At 37.1% G+C, this 24,799-nt stretch overlaps 2 long non-coding RNA genes across 2 annotated transcripts in view; one reads left to right on the top strand and one right to left on the bottom strand.

Moving 5' to 3' along the window:
• The window catches only part of LOC148006668 (uncharacterized), an 89,616-nt gene that overhangs the window by 47,572 nt on the left and 17,245 nt on the right, over window positions 1-24,799 (bottom strand). The window lies entirely within an intron of this gene.
• Window positions 14,011-23,149, top strand: LOC147996147 (uncharacterized). The gene is made up of 5 exons (XR_015677940.1): window positions 14,011-14,162; window positions 14,853-15,022; window positions 18,224-18,305; window positions 19,961-20,131; window positions 22,654-23,149. It is a non-coding gene; the product is annotated as an uncharacterized LOC147996147 (long non-coding RNA).

Below are 24,799 nucleotides of genomic sequence, written 5' to 3' on the forward strand. Positions count from 1 at the left end.
AATTACAAACAAAATAAATAACAAACTGCCTTTAGAAAAACAATATTATATAATAACAGAATATTTGATGTAAGAACCATGAAGAATGACAGCCTGGAAGCATTTGGTTTGGAATGATAACGATGCATGAGAGCTAAGCAGCAAATAAGCATCACTGGACTTTTCATTAGCCTGCTATGTAGATGAGAGACAGACAGACAGACAGACAGACAGACAGACAGAGACAGAAAGAGAGATTGATTCAGGGTTTTTTAAAGATGTATTTACTATATATAAGTATATATAAGTACATTGTAGCTATCCTAAGTATATATAAGTACACTGTTGCTGTCTTCAGACACACCAGAAGAGGGCATCAGATCTCATTACAGATGGTTGTGAGCCACCATGTGGTTGGAATTTGAACTCAGGGCCTCTGGAAGAGCAGTCAGTGCTCTTAACCACAGAGCCATCTCTCCAGCCCTGATTCAGGTTTTTCTTGAGAATATAACTTTTAATCAATCAAACAATAAATCGTTCTTTTTTCTTTCTTTGAGGGTTTGACACTACACCAGACTGGCCTTGGATCTATGGAGATCCCCCACAGTCTGAGATTATAAGTACAAGCTACCGAATCTTGCAGCGAGGTGCCTTTATTGAATCCAAGCCCTGGAAGATGGAGAGGAGGATGGTTTTGTTAGACAGAGATCTTTAAAAAAAAAATCATGCAATGAAAATCATAATCACCTCCCAGGTTTACTCTTTTACCAAGAAACTCAGCTAAATGTTGAGTTCTAAGAGCTAAGCTGGACATTCAAGCCCTAGGATACAGCAGCTCACCATGGCACAGTGGTCTCACATCCTAGGTTTCAACAGCTCACCATACACAGAACCAAGCTGGATACTCACATCCAAGGGTCCAGTAGCTCACCATGACACAGCGCCAGGCTGTACACTCACATCCTAGAGTACAACGGCTCAGCGTGCCATGGTACAAGGCTGAGAACTTTGAAGCCAAACAGCCAGGGCTCTGAGCACTTGAGTAGTTATTATGTAAAACTGAGTCAGTCACTTAACATCTGCCTGCTTCTTTTCTCATCTATCAAATAGGAACAATATGAGTAACAGCAGTACTATTGGGATAAATAGGATGCACACAGTATGTCTATTTCTTTCCAGCTTACTTTAAGCCTTCATTGAAATTGCATTTTCTGACTACAAATTTACTAATCTTTAAAATGAAACTTCTTATCCAGACCAGCAGAATGTCTCCCTAGTTGTCCTCTGATCTCTCCACACAGGCACTATGGCACTATGGTATGTATGTGCGTGTGTGTGTGTGTGTGTGTGTGTGTGTGTGTGTGTGTGTGTGTGTGTGTGTGTATGTGTGTGTAACAAATCTTAAATGAAAATATTTATAACATCATCTTACAAGTTTTTGTAAATTTTAAATTCAATAACTCATTTGATAGGATATTCTACATTATTAGTGCTATAATAAATTTTAGTTTTTATAATGAAAGTTGGCATACCTTCATGCTGCTCATAATCTAGAGAAAGAGAACAAATAATTACAACATGTAGTGGGATGATCTAACAGGCATCTCTACAGAGTCTAATGGGAATGTGAATACTTCTGTGTATCTTAGGGAAACAACAATTAATTGATAGCAGTCAAATATGCTCATTCCAATACTATATCCACAAGACCAGCTGACTGGAATAACAAATGTTGACAAAGAAGTGGAACCCCACTAGAGAAAATAAGCATCTTCTTAATGTGATGTCTTTGTTTTGATTATAAATGACTCAAAGGCATTCATTTACTCCAGGTCTCTTAAAAACTTCTCAACTGTGGAAAAACAGAGAATTTGCCTCTTAGAATATTAAGAGAGAAAATATGCTTAATTAGGAATGAAAATCACAACACGTCCCTCCCTCTGACTAAGCTATTGTCACAGCTTGGTTCATAACCCTTTTACCAGCTCCTGGTGCTTCGATGTCTATTTGTACTCTGGAGATCACTGCCACTGTCTCAGCTGACTCTAAACGGATTGTCTGTGCTAAGAGTTCTATGCAGTTGCCTCCCACACATCAAACCCATCTGCCTACCTTGTTCCTTTTGTTCTTGCCATCATTTCCTATGATGATACTGAAAAAGATTACAGATAAAGTTTCTACTTTGCATGAGTATTGCTGGGAAATTTGGATTATAAATTAGGAGGTTTAAAGCAAAGTCATCAGAGTCTAAGATTACCAAGTTTCTGTTGATATCCTGCTCTTATACCCCATGGTTATCACTGACTAAAGTAAAAATCGCTATTGCTACTTAAGGCATGCTGAGAATTTTAGAATACTGAGCTTATGAACACACAAACACACACACACACACACACACACACACACACACACACACACACACACACACCAAACAAACAACAACAACAAAACCCTCTTCTTGATTTTTCTAGTCTGCTTTTTCTGTTGGAGTACGCTGTGTGAAATTCTGTCTCTGTCCTTCTTCACCTGCCTAAGATATTCTATGATTTGGCTTTAGTAAAAATCTGAAGGTCAATTAGCTGGGCAGGGGTGGAAGGTAAGACTTCCTTGGAGAAAGAAAACAATGCTGGGAAGGAGAAGGGGGAAAGCCCCATTGCTAGGAAACATGGGAAGTGATAGATGTGATCACAGGCATGGAAGGTATAGCTAGTCTTGTGGCTGTATGGGCCTAGGGCGTTGGCATAACTTAGATGAGCTGGTTAAGACTCTGCCCAGCCCAGGGCTAAGGCTTTAAAATATTAAAAGGTCTCTGTGTGGATATTTGGGGAAAAGCTGGTTTAGGAATAATTGCTAACCTATGAATTTTCAGCATTATTTAATATATACAGAATATTAATCATTTTAATTTATTTTTTTCTGTAAATGTCTTGATGCTTGCAAATCAGGCTTGTTTTAGAGTATTTCCCCTTAAACTTTCATTCCCTTTAAATAAAGAAGAATGTAACAGTTTAAAGTTACTGCTCTTGTGAGCGATAAGAGTTTCCTCCATAAGATAGCAATTCAGTTTAAAGGTCATATATGCTGGAAACATTCAGAATTAAAAGATAGTCTCTGTTGGCAGTAAAGGTGGAGACCTCAGAGAATAGCCTTCCTTTGTAAAGAACTTACCATTCATCAATTTGGGGCCATTCATGAATTAAGTCTTAAGAATATGGCTGTTCTTGGGTAGCAATGTACAACAGAGCACCTGCAGAGTGATGGTATCACTCAGGGTGTAATTCCACTCTTTTGCTTTCAAAGTCAGGGTACATTTATAAGGTACCTGCAAGTAGCTACAGTCTAGCATTTTCGAAGTCCAAAGAGTGGAGAATTTTGATCTTCTTCAACTTCGCTGAGTTATGTGATAACATTGATGGAATATTGAACATAACTGGAAAATAAATAATATATTTGCCCCTGGGCCCTGTGATCGAATATTATAGAACGTTGTTTTCTATAGGAAACTCAGTTCTCAATTAAGAATCAGAAGTTGAGAAATGCAATAGCAGTTGATTATACTCGAAAACAATACACTTGGAAAATGATCACAAAATAGTATATTGGAAATGTCAAGCGCTTGAAGGTAAAAATAGATAATGTTTTATCAAACAAGGCAGATTCTTCAAAGCACTTAAAGTCAAAGCCTTCTATAGATGGAATATTGTTGAATATGTGTATCACTTAATGACTATATATGCTCTGGAATACAACAGAAGACAATATCATTGTGTAAATATCATAGAATATGCTTATGGAAACCTAGACAATATAGATATATCATTGTGTAGCTTTTGATATGATAAAAACATGAAATTGCTGCCATTGTCACAGTAGATATTTTTTAGAATTAGAATGAATGTGCTCTAAAATGAAAATTGATGATACAGATATAGAAAATATGTAAGTTAGTAATATCATCATTTATCATCAATAGCATAAGTAATTGTATGTTCTATGCACTCACTTGGCTGTTAGCTCAGTACATTAGTTAAGATCAGCTTCATGAGAAACCTGTGAATAAGGTATCATGCTATTATGGTGGCTATGGCATCACCAGGCAATAGGCATTTTCAGCTCCTTTGTAGTCATTTAGGACCTCAATTGCACATGTGGTCCACTCTTAACTGAAACATCAAAAGTGAATAACTGCATTGTTAAATGAACTGTTATACACCCAAACTAGCAACTTCAAAGCAACATCTTAGAAACAAACTCAACACTGATTCATCATTTCTTTAAGGATATGGTGGCATCACATTTTCACTTGCATACTATTCACTACCTGAGACTTGTTATTCACAATGGTGGGTAAAAGCCCATAGTCCGTATATTCTTAGAATACTTTAAATATCTTGAGAAACTTTATTTCTAGGATTAAGAAAATTTACTTCAAATATATCCTATGGTTTTGTTGATTTAAAAAAAACTAATAGTCAAGAAAAATTAAGAATTTTGTTCTGGGGCTGGAGAAATGTCTCAGTTAAGAGTACTGGCTTCTCTGCCAGAGGTCCTGAGTTCAATCCCCAGCAACAATATGGTTGCTCACAACCATTTATAATGCAATTCAATGCCCTCTTCTGGAATGTGTGAAGACAGATCACTCATATGTATAAAAATAAATAAAAAAATACATTTATTTATTTAGAGTTTTGTTCTATGTGATAACAGGCATAGTGATACATATGTTTAATTCTAGTATTCAGGAAGCAAAGACAGGCATATCTCTATGAGTTTGAAATCAGCCTGGTTTACATAGTGAGTTCCAATACAGCAAGAGCTATGTAGTGAGAGCCTATCTCAGAAAAACAACAACTAACAAAATTATTTTTTGTGATATTTGCTCATTTGCTTAAAGAAATGTTTAAGGTTTTTCCATTGTTTAATTACTATTTTATTTTAAAAAATGTTTTATCCTTTGACTGAATTTCATCTGTGTGACAAGTGTAACAGCTCTCTTTAAGGACATTATTCACTGTCTTCCGGGTACTCTGCAAGTCCCAAGTGAAGTCAGTAGTTACTTTATTCTTACTTTTCAAAGATAAAATAAAAAGTAAACACTATGCTGCTGCTGTCCCCTTGCTCTGGGTTGCCTTGAACAACCCTAAATTATATCCTTCCCACACTAAAGACCAGTGGGGAAACACAAAACAGACTCAGTCCTGCCACTATGCAGCCTCATAAACCCACCTCCCCAGTGCAGAGAGAATATGGTCATGAGTTTCGTGGGCAATATACAAGACCGTTATTTCACTGGCAAGTGGCTACATCTGAAGAGATAACCAGGATATGGATTAGGATATCCCATAATCTAGTCATGTTCTAAGCTAGAATGATAGGTCCTGAGTCCGCTCAAGCTTGGACCAGGGTACTATGCTGTCCAAGTCTGCATGCTGTCTCTTATAGTATTGCACAAGTATGGCACAAGTGCTTCTTACACTAACAATTAGATGAGGTAACACTAGTAAAGCTCTTTGCACAGCACTGTTCTTGATATAAAGGAGTTTTTTACATTATTAATTTGATATTATATTTATTATTGTTACAAGTAATTATATTAATATTCTCAGTGGTGAAGTCATCTAAGTGATTGAGTCATTAAAGAATCCTGAGAGGTTATTTTCTAAATGGGAGTGTAACTATACAACGTTACATAATTAAATGTTAAATTTTAAAATTTATGCAGAATGATTCCACTATATAGAACACCAGCTACAAAGTGAGGTATTAAAATCCTTCAGACATTGGATATGGGTTAATGTGTCTTAAAATGGTACACGAATGCTTCTTTTTCATTTTCATTATTTGTTAAGTTTATAGTCAGGTTTTCCCAGGCTGCTATCAGTAGCACCAGGAACAATGGAGAGTGAGATCCTGAATCTATGAAATCTGTAGGGCCAGACACAAAGAAAAATGAATAAATTTCCTTAACATTCTTACTAGAGTCTTAGATTGCATTTTCTTGAAAATTATTTTCAACGAAATGTGATGTATTTGAATTTATTTTTCAAATTAATAAACACATTTAAAGTTTTGACACATTGAATTTCAGTAGGATAGACTGGCAGCTATAATCTAACTGAACAAAAGATCTACTGAGTTTTTCATTCTTTTCTTGAGAAAGCAAGGTCTTCATTCCAAAAAGTTCAAGGCTTCCTATAACAGAAGCTCATCAGTGGAACACTCAGCCCCATGCTTAACCTAAAATGTACAGTTTGTTCTTTGAGACAGAAGCTAGAGCCCTACAGGTAACAGAAGGTTGTGCTGGATTCATAGAGCCCTTGGATGATATGAGTCTGGTCTACTCCAGTGAAGCGTGAATCATTCTACTCGATAAGTGCCAAAAGATCAGAGATGGAGGCACAGTGCTGTGGTAATTTAAAAAGGACCCAAGAATGTTATATGTTTTGGCTTAAGGTCACCACCTTTTAATAGCATAGTAAAATACTGAATAGAATATTTCTACTCGAAGTTTTTATTAGAAGGTGAAGTTCAAATGTGAAGATTCTAGAGACAAAGCACAATAGACAGCACTGTCCCACAGTCATAAAAGTCACAGTGGGACAGCCACACTTGAGGTTAGTCTTGGGAACATAGCAAGACAATCTTTACAAAAAGGAGGCGGGGTAATAAAGAGGAAAAGAGATGAAATGAAATTTTCTAAGAGCTTCTAAAAAGTTTTCCTATTTTTCAACCTCTCTGAAATATCATAAAATTTAAAAAAAAAGAAAAGAAAAATTGATCTTATGCAACCTGTTCTTCAAATTGTAATTCTATATGCATCTTCCTACAAAGTTAGCTATGTCCTGTAAGGCCTACCTGACATATGCAGAGTTTTCCAGTTGTAAATTAATTAAAAAACCTAAGAACACTATCCTTTTTATGATTATCCAACTTTGAATCTGCATTCCTTCCAATGACACTGCCATGAACTCTCATATTACCAATTTCTTTTACATCTAGTTATCTCCCCTCTCTCCTTTCTCTTTCTCTTTTCTCCAATCTTTGTTTCTTTCCAAGAAAAAGTAATACAGATGCACTATCCATATGTTCCAAGGAGACTGTGATTTATTCCTGCCTTTCTTAATCTCTCATTTATAAATATCTGTGTTTGTTGTAAACCAAAATCAGCTAAAGTTACCTTCAGGGCAGAAAATGACTCTCCTTTCTGACTTCTATCTGTAGATGCTAAAGAATACATGCCAAGAGCTAAGGTCAATTCAGATTTTCAAAGTAATGTGGTCTTTTGCTCTTCCCAGCTGTTGATAGAATGATACAATTCATTTTGGTGAATATTTTTCTTAACAGGACTGTAGAAATGAGGTCAAGATTTTAGTCTCTGCCTATCTGGGATTTTAATCCCTTCCTGTCTAGCTCCTATACATTCTGGAGATAATAACAGTTGGGAGAATGCTGTAGGATATATTGAGGTTGCTCAATCCTTCCCACAGAACAGCCCACTCAAAAAAGCAAATACTTCACTAATGTTTTCTTTTGTGGCTATGATGTGTGGGCTTATTTTGTTTGCAGCTGAGAAATTTGCCAAATGCTTTTGCATTTTCTCTGTGGTTTTCTTCTAGGTTATAGATGTAGCAATAATTCATGGAAAATGTTTTAAGTACATGAATCCAATCTCCCATGTTTTGTGCAAAGTTTCTCAGAGACAAAAGTGGCCATTAAACCTGAAGTTCAGGTTAGAGATAGTTGACTCACCAACCTCTGTGAAATCTTCATTAGGTTGCCTGAATTAATAAACTATGAATTGTACTTGCAAATACCCCTTGAGCATTGTCACTATACAGATATAAAATGACCAGATTTAATGCATGTTGAGCATTTGTACTATTGAATGACAAGTAGAAGTAGAAAATAGTTATTTTTGAAAAAAGATTAAATAAAAGAGTTGGCCAGAAACAAGAAAATCTTGACAGGAGAGATTATAGGCATTATTATTGTTGTTGTTATTGTTGCTGTTGTTGTAGTTGTTGTTATTTCAAAGGTAGACATAGAATTAGAAAAAGATTGTAACAATTTACAGAAACAGTCTAACAACAAGGATAAACCAGTGGTCAAAATGTATGTTGAGTTTAGAATCCATGTCAGAGATAATTGTAAAAACCATATTCTCTGGACAAGCACAGGCAAAATGGTTTCGTTCTGAAATTTTCCTTAGTTCAAGAATGATCATAAATTGTCTCTGAAGATTTGGAATTCAAGGCTAGGCAGCAACAACAATGTCTAGGATCTGCCTCTTATTGCTATCTCTTGGGAACATGCCTACCTCTTTGGAAACGGCTCAAAAAGCAGAGCACCAGTGTCTCTCACTAGCAGCATGTCATGGAGTGACAGCAGATGCTTCCTAACCTGCCCAAGAATATAATCTCCAGGAGCTTTGTAAACTACCCTCATCCCCAGTTGTCCTCTATCCCCATATTTCAAACTCTGCAGCATTTGTATGGCTACTAGAACATTCATTCCTGTGAGAAAAGAGTAAAAAGATGACTCACAAGTATCACTTTGCATTTCAATTTTGGATGGCTTGAAAAAAATCCACAAGTTTAAATTTCATCTGATTTAAACAACTACATCTTTGTTCATTCCCCGAGCAAATCCTAAAATCAATCAAAATATTCCCAAACAACAAACAAAAAACAAAACCAGATGTGTCTGAAATATTTCACCTTGTTGGGCTAATAAGAAAATTCTAATTCAGCCCCAGTAACCTCTTTGTGGGAGGAGTCTGGCAGGTTGATATTCCAGGTACTACCAGTGGACACTGGGACTTTTCCAAACTTAAATTCTTTATTACAAAGTCCTTTTAGCTGTATTTCTTTACCCTCTGATAAATAATGCATTCTGTTTGGAGTTTTTCTGGCTAGCTGTGGGTACTCTTGGGTTTCGTTATAATTGGAAGCCAGACTGTGTAAATCAGATAACATGGCTTCTTCTGTGCTGTGGGTGCCTTAAAAGACAGAACAGAGAATGTGTCATTTGAGTTTAGAAAATTCCCCAGGAAAATATTTTGTTTTGTTTTGTTTTGTTTTCCTGGAAAAGAGTTGGAAAAAAGAAGACACCTATTTTCTGTGAAAATTTGAAGCAAACTCTTTGTTTTTAGAGAAGGAGTCAGTAAGTATTGTTATTCTTTCCTGGAGCACTGACATGTATTCATTTGTTCAAGACATAAAAAGTAACTTAAAATCGTGAATATATGGTGAATATGTGGACATTGAGTAAGCAGTTTCAGAAACATGTCAGTATATGATACTAACAGACTAACATGTCAGTATTCCCAGACTTCACCATACTTAGTTAGTAGAGCTTTGAAAGTTTTATCTCATATGACTGCATAGCTTATACTCGTTCTTTAAATATATAATTTTGAGTACCTGATACTGTTATAGACATACCATAATCTCTTGATAAGATCAGGCTAAGTTATCTGAGTTCGTTGGTAAGGGATATCATTTGACAAAGTGTAATTATGTCTCTAATAAAGAAGGCAAAGTCAGCATGTATTGAGATTTAGGAGTTTGATCTGTGGGTCTGTGAGGATTGGGAAATGAAGGATGCCTGATGAGAACTGAATAACACTTTAAATTGGTGGAAAGAGTGAGAAGATTGCTGTGATGAGAGATTCAAAATTCTTTGTGAATTGACTGCCCACATTTTCTGTTGCAGAGTTAAAGTCTTCCTGGAACTTAACAGAATAATCATTCAGGTTATGGGCTTGAGCAAGAGTTTCCTGGTTTGTGAAAGTCATGCTAGTAAAGGCAAAAGGCAAGTAAAGTCATGCTACCTCTGTGGGGAGTGTGAAAAGAAAGGCTTGAGACTCATGGGTACTTTGTCTACCCGCAGAAAAACAAAAAAGAGCATTGTGCGTTTATAAAATTTACATTCCAACCATTTTAATTAACATCAGATTATGAGACAAAATTCTGTGCTTGCTACTGTTTTCTTCTTTTATGGTTCAAATTTAGAAGCATTTCTTTATTCTATCATTCAAAATGGCTTTTTACATTTTTCTGCATGTCTGGTCTTACTCTAGGTGTATTAGCAAGTTCTGGCCTCAGGAATTATGTCTAATAGGTGACACTGATTTAGAAATGTATGGGTTTGTTTTATTCTCTTTTTTGTTTGTTTGTTTGTTTGTTTGTTTTATATGCTCTAACAAGTGATTCCTAAGAAAGTTTTATTTATCTGGTAAAAATCCGTTTTGGTCAGCAGATTATCCTATTTAGACAGGTCTAAAAGACTGTAAGCCACAGTACGTGAAGCACACACACACATGAATGGGTGGAAAGGTGAGTCTCATTATGCTTATAACCTGGTCAAAGATAATTAAATCTGTCTCATAGAAATTATGTGTTTGAATGTGACCCAAGGTCACTGTGTTTACTTGTTCTAATGACGAAGCATGAATAAACTGCAACTGTGTCTTCTTCCCATGTCCCCACCCTGCCCTGTGTTCCACAAGTGGTTTCAACACTCAGAAGTGTTGGTTCATAAGGCTGCTGCAGAAAAAAAGAAATGTGTTGCTCACCTTAAGACAACTATACAATAGAAAGTAACTTTAATTGGTGAGCAATAGAGCTTGCGCAAGGGCACCCACATTGTCCTGAAAGAGAAAAGTACAAGTCAAAGGGAATTATAAAACTTGATTTGGCTTGCCTGAGCCTAACTTCCTCACTTTAGCTAACATAAAGAAACATTACCATCTAGTACTTCATACTATGGGGCCTACAAGTCCTGGTCAACTGCAAAGCCTGCCTCAGCAAAAAAGCTGCTATGTACCACACAACTCTACCAGGGCATTGACACTAGCAACCCTTCTTTTTTTGAAATGTCACCCATATCCATCACCAAGGAAATTTAAAACTTTAAGGCAAACAAAGTCTCATGCCCTTTGAATTTATATCTAAAGTACCTCTAACATGGTTCAAAATCCAGCAGGCATAGAGGATAGATGAACTGGAAACATAGCTCACTCTGTTCAAAGCAAACACATTCTCCTTCCTTAGAGATACCGAAAATCTCAGAGTCTCATCGTATTTTTACATTTTACACAATTAGATAACTGTACATATTGCTACATTCAAAGGTAAGAGAGTTAGGCTCCACCTTTTCAAGGAAGAAAATATCAAAGAATTTGTCTAGATCTTTCAAAAATACCCTATAAATATTTTATAGTTTCAATGGCACCAATTTTATCCTCCAAACCTTACTACTCTTCTTCACTTCCTACATTTAAAATATCACTAAGATCATTGCAAATAAGCAGTATGACGAGATTTCCCATTTGATAATCCTGTGTTGTTTTAGCTGGGTTATATTTCTATAAGGAAAGTTAGATCATCATTTGTTTAACCAACTACTTACAGATAGGCAATTAAATTGCTTCTAAACCTTTGTTTTGGGATCAGTAAGATGACTCAGCTGGTGAAAATACATACTGCCAAGTCTGATGACCAGAAGCTGAGACCTAGGGCTCACATGGTAGAATGAGAGAACTGACTTCTGAAAGTTTTCCTATGGCCTCTACACATGAACTATCAGACGTGCACCCATATGCTATGCATACCTCTCTCTCTCCCTCTCCCTCTCCCTCTCCCTCTCCCTCTCCCTCTCCCTCTCCCTCTCCCTCTCTCTCTCTCTCACACACACATACACATATGCACACATGCACATGTACATGCACACACACAAAATAAATAAAATGTAATGAAGCATAAATATTTGCCCATGATATATTAATTTTTAACTATACTCTTTTATGTTAAGTAAATTAGAGTAATAATGTTGAATCAAAGAGTGTGTACATGAATGATTTTGTTCTGCATTACAAATTTTCTCTTCATAAAAGATATTCTGATTTACATTCCCAGCAGTTGTAACAGGAAGAGCTATACTTAGATGAAAAGATGTTTTCATTCCATCTCAGTTCAAAGGATCTGAAATTTCAGCCTTTATCCTCATCCATAATAACAATGGAAAAACCATGAGATGACAAATTGCCTCTATATATCTTTCTGTCATAAGCAGAATCTAACTTAGACTATGTGAGGCTGTCATTTGAAGGAGATGGCAAAGAGACATAAATCTTCCTGGCTCTAGCCCTTGCCAGTGAAATGCATCACCAACCCCCACTGTCCATCTGACCAGCTGTAAAGGCAACAGAAGAGATTTTGTCTGTGGCAGAGATAATCATGCAAGCACACATTGTACTATGCACTTAAGAGATTTCCATTGTGTGCCTGCTATGTATATATATATACCAATGTATATCTTCAGGCATCTAACAGCAAGACTATAATATCTGGAGACCAGAGCTAGAGAAAGTTCAAGTTACAGACCTGCCTGGTTTTAAAAAAAGATTAGAAAAAAGTCACCAAAGTTCACAAAAAGCGAGTGATTTTGGCAGATGAAGACTGTTTCCTCGGTCCTTGAAATATTATATCACAGACATTAGAAATGCAGGCTTTTACGTAGAGGTTGCTATCATGCATCTACTTCCATTTTTTGGTTTCTTTATCAGTGAAATGGAAGCAACTCACAACTTAAAGTTGAGATCCAGTAACACTACTTAGGATCATGATTTGCACATAAACTAGTCCTGAACTTTTTTTAAATGTAATTTTCATATTAAACCACAGTATAGTATAAGTATATTTAGCATTAAAACACTGTATAATTTCATATTTTAATAATATTATTAGGATAATTAAAATTAAAACACTTCTACTAATATTATTTTATATTATTCCTAACTCCTTATCTGTTCTATTAATTATACTTTGATGCATAAAAATTAACTACCAAACTAACTAGTTTAAAACAGTATTTATTATCTCATCTCTACAAGTCAGATGTCTGGGTAGAGTTTATCCCAGGGTACTGTATCAAAGTGCCTGACAAGGGATGAAACCGGTCTTTGAAGCAGCATCATACCACTGTTGCTTTGTATTTGTTAGAAATATATTTCAAGTTCTTAGGCAGGGAGCATCTAAAAAAGGAACACCAAGTGGGATAACTGACTGCAATAGTTTTGCTATAGATTTTTGCAGTTGGTATAAAGAGGTAAACTTTACTTAATTTCACTTAATTTAGAATTCACTTAATTTTAAACTAGACCATACAGGTTAAAGATTGTGTTATAGCTTGAAAACAAATATCTCACTTATTTGATTTTATTTACTAAGGTTAAAGATAGCAGTAAACTAAAGCGTTTTTGAAAATATCAAGATGTATAAGCAATATGGTGGAGGTGTCTACTTAGTTATACATAGCAATTGTAGTACTATTTAAATTGTACAACTATTCTGTTTCAGGCATTCAGTGACTTGGTTTATTGCCAGCTTGATAGGGTTGCACAACTCATTACATACAAACAAAAGCATTTTCTAAAAAAAAAAGAAAAAGAAAAAAAAAACCAAAATGCTTTTGATTGAGGAACACAAGTAGCAAAGTGACTAGCCACCTTGGGTTCACTGCACTGTATTCTTTTTACTTTTGTAAAATCATCATTAAGGGCAATGGAAATAGTAAGTTCTGTAAGAATGAATAAATGTGGGCTTAGTGATCCAATGCCTTAAAGCATGCCAGGAACCCAAATCCCCAAGTAAGAGTCAACCAATTTATTATATTTTTGTTTACTAAGCTAGAAAATATATCTTAGACATGTTTCAATAAAGCAACAATTAAAGAGCATTTTGCTCAGACCTCATTTTGAAAAATTCAATTATCTGGGACAATGCTTTATTTGAACAGTCTCACTTTATTCAGATAAAGGCCACTTGAGAAAAAAGAAAGCCCTACTTTCAGGAAAGCAGATAACTCAAGCAAAGCACACAAATGAGTGCCAGACATAATAAAGGTACTGAAAATAAGAATGCAGACAGAAAGAACTGCTTCATCTAGTGTGGTAATGCATTTGCATTGTGACTTTTAACTTCCTGTTTTGCTTTGATTTATATTCATCCTCCTCATCTCTAAAAGTTCAGAAACTGTGTGACAGGTGCAGCTTCAAAGAGCATGAACAGACCTTAGTTGAGTTTCAAATGTATCTTACAAGTAGAGTCAGAGCAAATGATGTTTCCCAGAGTGCCACAGAAGGGAAAAGGAAGTGACTTGGGGAATGCACTCAGTCAAAGGTGAGTGGGTGGGTACCTCTACACCTGCAGCTGACAGGGCAGAGGAAGAAGCAAGGGGTGCATCTGCCATGAGAGCAAGACTGTTCCCACAAGGATTGTTTCACAGTTTAAGCTTTATGACTCAGTCAAGCCTTGGTCACTGAGAAAATTAACCTGAACGTTAGTAATTCACAAGAAGCTCCAGGCTTGGAGGAGTAAAAGACTGGAAAAAAGTGAAATCTCAGTCACTCAGCATGAGACTTTGATGATTCAGGGTCTGTAACTGAAATTACTTAAGACTCGGCAGATAGGATACATTAATCCAGATGAGGCAGCATGGCCTGATGTGGGGAGACAAGATGGCTAAAAGGGGAAGTCTGCCCTTGAAGAATGATGACTGATACACAGAACCATGTGAAGGACCTCCCAACATGTCCTTTTGGAGTGTCACCATCCTCACAGCAGAAATTTGCTCCAGACCTGGAGGCATTCTGTTCATCCTGTTTACTAAATACCTTGTGATTAAGTCTGGAAGAAAATAAATAAGATAAAAGCCTTGCAATTCTCTTTCCTAGAATTTGCTTTCTACATTTTAGTGGGTAAGTACTGAGGTCCACATAGAGAAGCCACTGACTCAGGAGATGAAAGATTTGGGGTAGAATTTATTTGATAGATTGCATTTAGCTAATTGTACATGCTCTACCCACACAGAGTCTGTAATGCTATCTGCTACAAGCAAAGTGCCCTTCTCCCACAATACAGTGATTACAGAGTTTTGGAAATAAGCTAAAAAAAAAAAAAAAGAAAAAAGAAAAAAGAAAAGAAAAAAGGAAGAAAGAAAAGGAAAGAAAAAAAGAAACTGAGCTTCACAGAAATCACAAGTAAGATTGCAAGTATGAAAACTTGTATGGGGTTACTAATTTATTTAATTTATTTATTGTATTATATTGTTGTTTTGTCTGTTTACTTGTCTGTCCATCATATGTATTCAGTGCCTACAGAGACCAGAGTTGGCTTCTCAGATCCCCTACTTGGTCATGACATGCTATGTAATTGTAGAAAATTGAATCCTGATGCCCTGGAGGAACAGCAAGTGCTCAAAACCATTGAGTCACTTCTGCAGTCCATTATGAATTATTTAAAGTTTACGATTATAAGGTAACACTGCTATACCTGAATATGAACATTGCTAGACCTCATCCCTGAGAAAGATGGAATTAATGCATGAGTGCTTGTCCATGTTTAATCTAATGTTCAAGAACACAAGATCAAAGGAAAGGTATAGAAAGATAAAGGACATCTTAAATTTTATTTATTTATTTATTTAAAAATGAAGGGAATGTAAAAAGATAATGGCTGAATGCATCATGAAGCCAAAAAAGTGTGCCCACCCATCCTTGCCCCATGCAAGCAAATTGTGTTTCAGTTAATAAAGAAGTAGAGTGAGCCAGACTCTTGTGCAGCCTGTTGTCAGCTCCTGCAAGATATGGTGTGAGTAACTGAAGTGTAGAACAGGGATGAGCTAATGATGGCCCCACAGTGCAGTGTACCTCTATTATTGGGAAGAGCTGCTGAGTGCTGAACCATGGTGAGTCAAGTTTTAGTATGGATCCTCACATTGAAAGGAAAGCTCAGTTTTCTGCCCAAATTAATAAGCAAATTTTTGTTAAAATCATTTCTAATTTTCTTCATATGTCCTGGATTGCTTTCTATGTTTTTCAAGGTCCCTTAAAAAAAATTAAGGTGTGGGCAATTTTCCATAGCAATGTCTTCCATATTTGCATATTGTTCTTTAAGCAGAACAAATAACATATATTGTTATTCTGTCACTTCTATTCCCATGATGCAGATCACTAGGTACAGAAAAATCTTGAAAACGAGTAACTAAATTTTAGTTGAACAAACTAGTCCTTTTGTTTTCATGATGAAATAGGTATAGAAGCAGGACCTATGACATGAAACATATAAGAACTTTTTTTCTTCTAGGTATAAAGCAGGCATGATCCTGGTAGAAACTAATTAAGTTGCTGTCCTGAACTAAAGAGAGTCAGTGCTGCCAGAACGACCAGGCTGTTGAGATGAACAAACTGGCCACTGATTTTAGTTGAATATCTGGGATGGCTAACACTTTGTAATTTTCCATGGGACATGGACACAATTTTAAGGAATTTTTTTGTTTCAGAGCATCCTGGACTTGTGCTAGATGGGCTAAGGACAACCAAATCTGTTCAGTAATTTTTGAAGCATAGCTCAGAATTGTCTTATGATAGAGCTGAAAGACTTTAAGTGCTTGCATTTGGGGGGCTAAGAAGAGCAGGGATCAGGTACAGGCATGTCATTGTAAGATTTAAGAAGTCCCCTGAGCCCTACGTCTGTGATGTTTCACTCAGAGAAACACAGAAACAGAGATCGATGAAATAGCAAGAGGTTTAATGATCCAGTGCACTGGGGCGGCCCTGTAATCGAGACAAAGGCGAACCCGAAGAACAAAGGCACACACTCTTTATACTTTTTCAGGGTATAGGCTTTAGGTTACAGCATGAGTTTGTTTCTCATTGGCAGGGCTTATTACCACCTTTTGAATTCATTGGTGGCCAGCTAGTTTCCTTTGAATTCATTGAGGGCCTTGGTGGGGAGACATCTCTGGTATGCAGGAACAGGGGGTGGTGGTGTGGGGGTGGGGATCCCACCCTTACTGTGGTTGGGACACTTCCTGAGGGTGTTTAGTCAGCAAATTCTTGTGAAACTCCCTGACCTCGAGTTTATCGGGAAATCCTGGTCACCAGATGTCTGCTTGGTTCCCACATTCCACATTGTCAAGAAATGTATTAATGGGTTGGGGATTTAGCTCAGTGGTAGAGCACTTGCCTAGCAAGTGCAAGGCCCTGGGTTCGGTCCCCAGCTCCGAAAAAAAGGAAAAAAATAAAAAAGAAACGTATTAATACCAATCAGCAGTGGATTCGGTTCATGCTTTATTATAGTCATAGATAATGCATTTTTCTTTCTTTCTAAAATTTTAAAATTTGCTCACTGTTCCCCATCATCCCTTCCTACAATTCATGTCCCCCATCTTCTTCCCCACTCTGAGAGGATGCCCCACCCCCTGGGTATCCTCCTACCCTGGTACTAGATAATGCATTTTAGTGATTAATATGTTTACATAATGAAATCAATAATACTTAATTCAAATATGAGAAGATGGAGGCAACTAAAGGGACAGACACAAGAAACCAAGTCTCTTATTCAGTCACCCATAGGGTATATATCAGCTCCATTGATAAATCAATGGATGCTTTTAGAAAGTAAAATATATTACTATAGTCCATGGTGAACATGTTATCTCAACTGGAACAAGATTAGGACCCAGAGATCATCTATGTCCCCATATCTTATAAAAATTGTTCTCTGAGGGCTCAAGGTTTATTTCACACCAGAGAAACTATGGCAGATGTCCAAAAATGAATGAAAGGGTATCTGGGGCCACTCAGATAAACAAAGAGCCCTACTTTAAAGCATTTGAGAAGGAGGGGAGGAAGTGAGAAGGAAGACTAGGAGATGTATAGGAGATGTGGAGGAAATACACCTCTTTGGTGCATTTACTGAATGGGCAGAGAGTCTTTGATGTCTGAGGTCTCTAAACTCCTTGAAACCTGTCATTATTTTGCAAACTCAGAGGCTATTTGCCTCTCCCTGTAGCACCAGGGATCCCAGATCAACTGGGACAAACATGCTGCCTAAGATAAAGAGTTCCCGGGGTTGGGGATTTAGCTCAGTGGTAGATTGCTTGCCTAGGAAGTGCAAGGCCCTGGGTTCGGTCCCCAGCTCCGAAGGAAAAAAAAAGATAAAGAGTTCCCAAACCTCTAGGTATTACAATTATTTTCCTGAAGTTTAGGAAGTCAAGTAACCACAGACTTACAGACATTCCCAGTAGGATGCCTGCTAGTGTCTGCAGGAAAGCAGAGAGATGTGGTCTGATTAGTGTTAGGATACAAGTGAAGACCCATTACAGAAAAGCTTTATCTTCTAACCAAAATAAAGGAATCTATCTCTATGTGGTGACTTGCATTGTCTCCTCCCCTTAGAGCTAATATAATTGAGAAGATCAACCACTGAGTGACCACACCTCAGGAGCATGAATTCACCTCAAAGATGATAAAGACACAGGTGGGATAATTAGTTTTAAGGGCAATGTACTTTTCTTTCCATGAACTTCTGTCCTAAAAACTGTCATGAGATTCTATGGGATCTGTTCATTGTCTGAGCCCTGACCCTCAATGCTGTAACCTTCTTTCCTATCTCTTTATTTAAGATGATGAGCAGAGCCGAGGTATACTTTTCTTTCCACTTTGGGCTACCTTAATTTTGCTCTAAAGCTCAGTATGTAGCTGTTCTAAGCCAGTTGTGAACTCTAAGCTACAGCCAAAATGAGCCCATTGGTGTAATGGGAACATGACTTTCATAGAGGTAGCAAGCAATTTCCTAATTGGATGTGAGTCAGGACTACTACTGTAAACTTTGTCCAAAACCCATGTCTGAAGAAGTTTTAGACCCTGGAGGGGAACCTAATCCTACAGAAATGTTGGATTGCCTTTGAGAATGATGGAGCCTTTCTTGTCCCAGGGTAATAAGGGTCCAGGAAAACTCAATGGCCACCCTGACCCAGGAGCTTTCAGATTATTGTCTTATAAATTTGAAGGATGAGAAGGTGCACCTAACCCTTAAGAGACTTAATGTCCCAGGAGTAGGGAGGCCTGGAGGGGTTGGGTGAGAAGGTAGAGGTGTGGGTCATCCTCTTGGAGCTGGGGAAGGAAGAATGAGATAAGTAACTGTCAGAGGGTTGACTGAGAGGGAGACAACAACTGGATTGTGTTAAAGATAATTTAAATAAATAAATAAATTTGAAGAATGAAATTCACAGATCATTAGAGGTAGGTTTTAGAAAGAAGTTTATTAAAAGATTCATGAGTGTTAGCAAAAGAAAGAGTAAGAATGTAGCTCTTATATACCAGAATGGGTTTCACAAATCAAAGGTGATTATCTGGGATCTTTTTAAATGAGAGTAAGGTTGGTATCCAAGTACCTCATCTCATTTTTAGTTGCCTAGGAATGTACAAACTTTTTGGCAGAGATGCTCGTATAGAAGACAACAACAATAACAAAGGAACCAGAGACTAACAAATACTTTAGCACCAGTCATGGTAAACCATAGAATCTAGAGGAGAACCTAATGCTGCACTTTCCAAAACTAATACAACCCCTAAGTGCATCTTAAATATGTATCATTATAATCAAAGATAAGTGTAGTTCTCACGTCTCAACAACAACAAAAAGCTTTTTTGTGTGTGTGGTAGGAGACAATTACAGAAAGCCACAACTACTCAAAACACAAAGCAAGTGACCATGAGATATCCAGCTTCAATTGATATATCTACAGCACAATTAATGCACCCAAGATTCAGTAGAAAATTACAAAAGACAGAAAGATTGTAAAATCCAGATGAAGTCTGCTACAAGATTATGCCTTTTAGATATGACAGGGAACCTACACCCAAGAAATCTCAATAACAAAGTTACCTAAAGAAGATCTGAGACATTCCAACAGTTGTTATTCTAACACATGGAAGACATTACATGAAGTCCACCCCTAGAGGAAGAGCTGAAGATAATTAACAACTACTGAGAAAAGGAGAAATAGTCCCTCTCTGGACAAGCCCATTGTTTGGTTATGCAGTGCCATCTGGTCAACCCCATAAATACATGTATGCAGACAACACTGACTGAACTTAGCAAATTACATTTAAATATTTATTTGTTTGTAGGTAACACAAAGGGTTTAAAGAAGAAGCAGCCATAAATTTGAGAAGTATGGTGGACATGGGAGTAAGGAATAAGAAGGAGGAGTAGAAGACATAATACTGTAACTGTATTTTCACTGAAAACACAAGCAAGCAAAGAAACAACAGCAACAACCAAAAGCTGGAGTATTTTTGGTATCTATTGTCTCTGAAAACTACTGCTTTGGGGCCTCTGCCCTACATGAATAGTTTTTATCATCTATTCTCATAACTAAGATGACTGCCTACTTGAACTGAGACAGCATCAAAACCCTCTTGCATATCTACTCAGAGATGAGTACCCCCGTGAGCCTTAGACAAAGTAGTCTCTCCTTGTAGTGAATGCAAAGATCCCAGATGTGGAGAATGAAAGACTGCTGGACTCATACTTAAACAAGACATTTGTGTCATCCTCTTAAATCTCAGGGAACACTGAGAAAATGGAGTAAGAATACATTTTTGTTGTAATTTTAAATGTTACGTCATTGCTTTTCCCCATCATAAGAGGAATATTCTGTTTCTATACACCAACTTCCCCACATTTTGACTCAAATCTTTCATTTAAAGAGCTTCTTTTCTTTTTTTACAGTCTTGTTTTGGTTAATGTAACCAAGATAGCTCCTAAAAAATAATATATTTTTTCTTTTTTATAATATACCAGCTTTTTTCTTCCTTAGTGTTTGTCACTGGGTGATTATGATGATCTTTTTTACAAGACCAATTTTTATTTTTTCCCAAATATTTAATATATTAAAAACATCCATTAATTTTCTGATTAGTGGAACTATATTTTATGCCCTAGTTCTTTATAAGAATGAACATTTTGAGTAGCAACTCTCTGTCCTCTCTTTGTAAGTTTTATAAGTTTCTGTGTTTGATCTTTTTGGTATCTGACTCACTTAGTTCTCTGGCTTCTTTATTTCTAAAATGTTCTAATAAGTTACTGTCTTCCCAATTCTAGAGCCATATGTATTTTCTTTTTTAAAAGGAAGTTTATTTTAAGAACAAAATCAAGTAAACATAGTTTACACATTTATTTATGTAAATGGAGCACAAGGATGTGTAGGAACAAAACGATGACTCATGTCCATGATCTCAGTAAGTCTTTTATTTAAACCACATAAACTTGGACTCTCTCAATCCAGTGCAGTCTTGAGGTCTGAGACTTCTCTTGCTTCATGTTTTAAAGAAGGTCCTGAATACAGTGTCTACAGTAGAATGATTTTATACCTGTTAATATTTATATATGTTCTGCTTCTAAGTCCCAAAAATTAAATTTATAATTACTTGGAACATTGACTAGCCTATACATGTAAGTCAAACTGCAAAAGTAAATTTTAAGTACTTGAAGAAAATCAAGACTTTTTAGGTAAAACAACTTAATACAAATACCACTTTTCATAAAACTACTCACAAATTAGATAAGAATAGGGAGCTTCCTTGTCATCTAATATACTTTATGGCTTAAATGTTTCTAATTTTGAAATAGTTCTATCACTAACCAAGTAGACTTTGACTGATTTGCTATTTAAACTGCCTAGGTTTTAAGACAACTTAATAAATCTCGACATCTACCTCAATAGTTTATGTTCCTGAATAACACATACACAGCCTTTATATTTTGATGTCTTTTATAGTTCCAAAGCTCAGCCACTGTCTAACCTCCATGAGGTTAATCCTGAGTTGTTATTTACTAATTCTACGTTCTATCTTGGCTGCTGTGGACCCAGAGGTCTGCCCAACTGGGCCCTGCTCTCCTGGGTCCTTCACATGACAGCTATGTCTCTTTGTCCTGCACTTCTCTCAAGCATGGCAATCCTCCTCTCTTCCACACTCTTCCAACTTGCCTCCTTCTTCATGGTCTGTAGCTAAAGAAACCTACACCCCTCCCCCCACGTCTCTTCTCCCCAGTTATTGGCTGTTGGCATCTTTATTTACCAATCTGAATTAACTGGGAGCAGGATCCAACAGTGTCTTATGTGGGAACTCTCTCATGCAAACAATTTTGGGGTACCCAAATTAACATTAGAATAGAAGCAGCATTAGGCCAAACCCACTGCAGTAGTCTCAAATAGTTTGAAGAAATTACCTTGGAATTATGTAAAATCCCTTTTTGGAAGAACTGTGTATTATTCTTCAGTACATGACTTAATCTTCTTGAGATTGAGTCTCCTTATTTGAAGAGCAGCATGACTGTAGGATCACTATTGACACACAGGATCACTAAGCTCCTATGAGCTGTTAATTGCCCACATGTCTAATATTCAATAAAGAATCAAAAAAATATTCAGCAAGGTGTCACTGTGCCTTTGCAACCAAAGTTAACATATCTTAACAAATGCCAAATGAACCCAAAGATCCTTAATATATTATGTTAGAGTTTGAATCTCGGTCTGTGCCGGGACAGAACACACCCAGACGATATGACTCCACGTGGAGAGGTTTAATGAGAGAGGAAGAGGAGAGGAGAGAAAAGGTGGCGGGCCATGGGCACGTGGGAAGGGGAAAGGGGGCAAGAACAGAGAAGAACAAAGAGTAAGAGAAGAGGGGGAGGACGGGGCAAGCAGTCCCCTTTATAGTCAGGCACAGCTGGCTGTTGGGGTGGGCGGTTCCCAGGTAGCTGTAGGGGTGGAGTTTTGACAGAATACCAACATATTGCCCCTTTGAAAAACCATCAGGATGAAGCAAAGAAGTGCAGGCCGACAGGAACCTGATGTAGATCTCTCCTGAGAGACACAGCCAGAATACAGCAAATACATAGGCGAATGCCTGCAGCAAACCACTGAACTGAGAACAGGACCACAGTTGAAGGAATCAGAGAAAGGACTGAAAGAGCTTGAAGGGCCTCGAGACCCCATACGAACAACAATGCCAACCAACCAGAGCTTCCAGGGACTAAGCCACTACCTAAAGACTATACATGGACTGACCCTGGGCTCCAACCTCATAGGTAGCAATGAATATCCTAGTAAGATCACCAGTGGAAGGGGAAGCCCTTGGTCCTGCCAAGACTGAACCCCCAGTGAACGTGATTGTTGTGGGAAGGGTGGTAATGGGGGGAGGATGGAGAGGGGAACACCCATATAGAAGGGGATGGGGAGGGGTTGGGGGATGTTGACCCGGAAACCGGGAAAGGGAATAACAATCGAAATGTAAGTAAGAAGTACTCAAGTTAATAAAGATAAAAAAAAAAAAAGAAAAGAAAAACCATCAGAATATTTTCACAGACGTCCATTGTCTTGCTCCTTTTGATTCTTTTAAGAAACACTAAGGTTCACCATATTATTTAAAGCATTTATTTTTATTTATTTTTACTTCTCAAGTTTGTTACTTATAGTCAAGCATCATTACAGGCCTCTAATCCCAGCACTTGGAAGACCTAGGATGACTGTAGAGACCCTGTATTCAAAACTGAGTTAAGAAAAGAAAGAAGGAAGGAAAGAAGGAAGGAAGGAAGGAAGGAAGGAAGGAAGGAAGGAAGGAAGGAAGGAAGGTAGGAAGGAAGGACAAATGTAGCTTGGTCTGTAATAAACATGTATGCTCAGTATAAGAGTGGCTGCATTTGAATCTTGCAGTTCTAAAATCCTGAGAACAGGGGTAAAGTGCCTACAAGTCCATAACCCTGACTGGGGAGCACCCTCTTTCTACATAAAATACAGATACCATAAATAGCAAAGTTGTGGCTTTCTTTTGTAACATTTAAAAGAGCAGTTGTTTCCTTCCTACCACTTCAGCTAAATAGGAAAATTAATGGTAAATCTTAATTAAGGGCTTTGTTAATTTAAAGTATTTTGAAAACTAAATAAATCCCTTTTCTGAATTCAAAGGGCTCTGTATTACATTAGATGTTTTCCATGTACTAATTCTTTACTGTTATAGTTAAACAAGAAAGGCAGAAACAATCCCTCTCTCTAAATTTTAACCTGGTCTTTCCTCAAGGGAAGCATGTCCAATTCGAAAGCAACTGATTCTCTTTTGCCCTGTGGACTAAGATCCACATAACATGTGTTTGCAGTGTTACATCTGTTTCTTCCTTAGACAAAAGAAAGAAGGTGGAGAGAATCCTCTGTACCAACTTCTGTAGAAAAAATCCCCAGCATCCACAACAATTGAACAAAATAGATAACACCAAGAAGATGTTTCTTTTCATTAGAAAACACAAGATTTCTCTGGGCCTATGTTGAGTGTGGTCCTTAGACCAGTTTCTAGTGGGCCATTAACCTAGAAACAACTACCTTAGAAGAAAGTCCAAGAGTCTAGGCCCTAGTGTTATTTGTCATCATTTAGTAACACAAAAGAAAAACACACTAAAGTATGTGCTCAATATGTAATCCTCTAAAGGGAAAATAACAGTGCATGCACTGTGGCTTGGGAATGTGATTTCCATACAAACATTGTGAACTCAGAGGCATAAATTTTTGAAAATGAAAAAAATGTATAATTATCAATTTCTGCTCTCATACTGTTAGACAAAAATTCTTGTTCATTAGACCAGCCACCCAAACCAGTGTTGTTTATGGAAAAAAGTAAATAAAGGCAAGCTTTTTTCTCAGTTAGAGAGTGTTGGTCATGGTAAGTGTTAGATCGAGTAGATCCCAAATTTATAAAATTTGGTGTATTCTAATTTAACCCTCAGAATCATTAACAGGACATGGAAGGGAACCGGTATTTCTAGAGCCCAAAACAAGGTTCACAGTTATTTATGGATTCTATGCCTTTCAGCTTATTCATATTAGTTTAACAAGGGGATGTACCCTGTGCCTCAATGATATGTAACAGTCAAATTCTGAGGTCTCTTTCCTCTTTATTGTCTCTGACAGTCTC

The sequence above is a fragment of the Rattus norvegicus genome, chromosome 2, assembly GCF_021556685.1.
Source record: "Rattus norvegicus strain SHRSP/BbbUtx chromosome 2, alternate assembly SHRSP_T2T, whole genome shotgun sequence".
Classification (NCBI taxonomy): domain Eukaryota; kingdom Metazoa; phylum Chordata; class Mammalia; order Rodentia; family Muridae; genus Rattus; species Rattus norvegicus.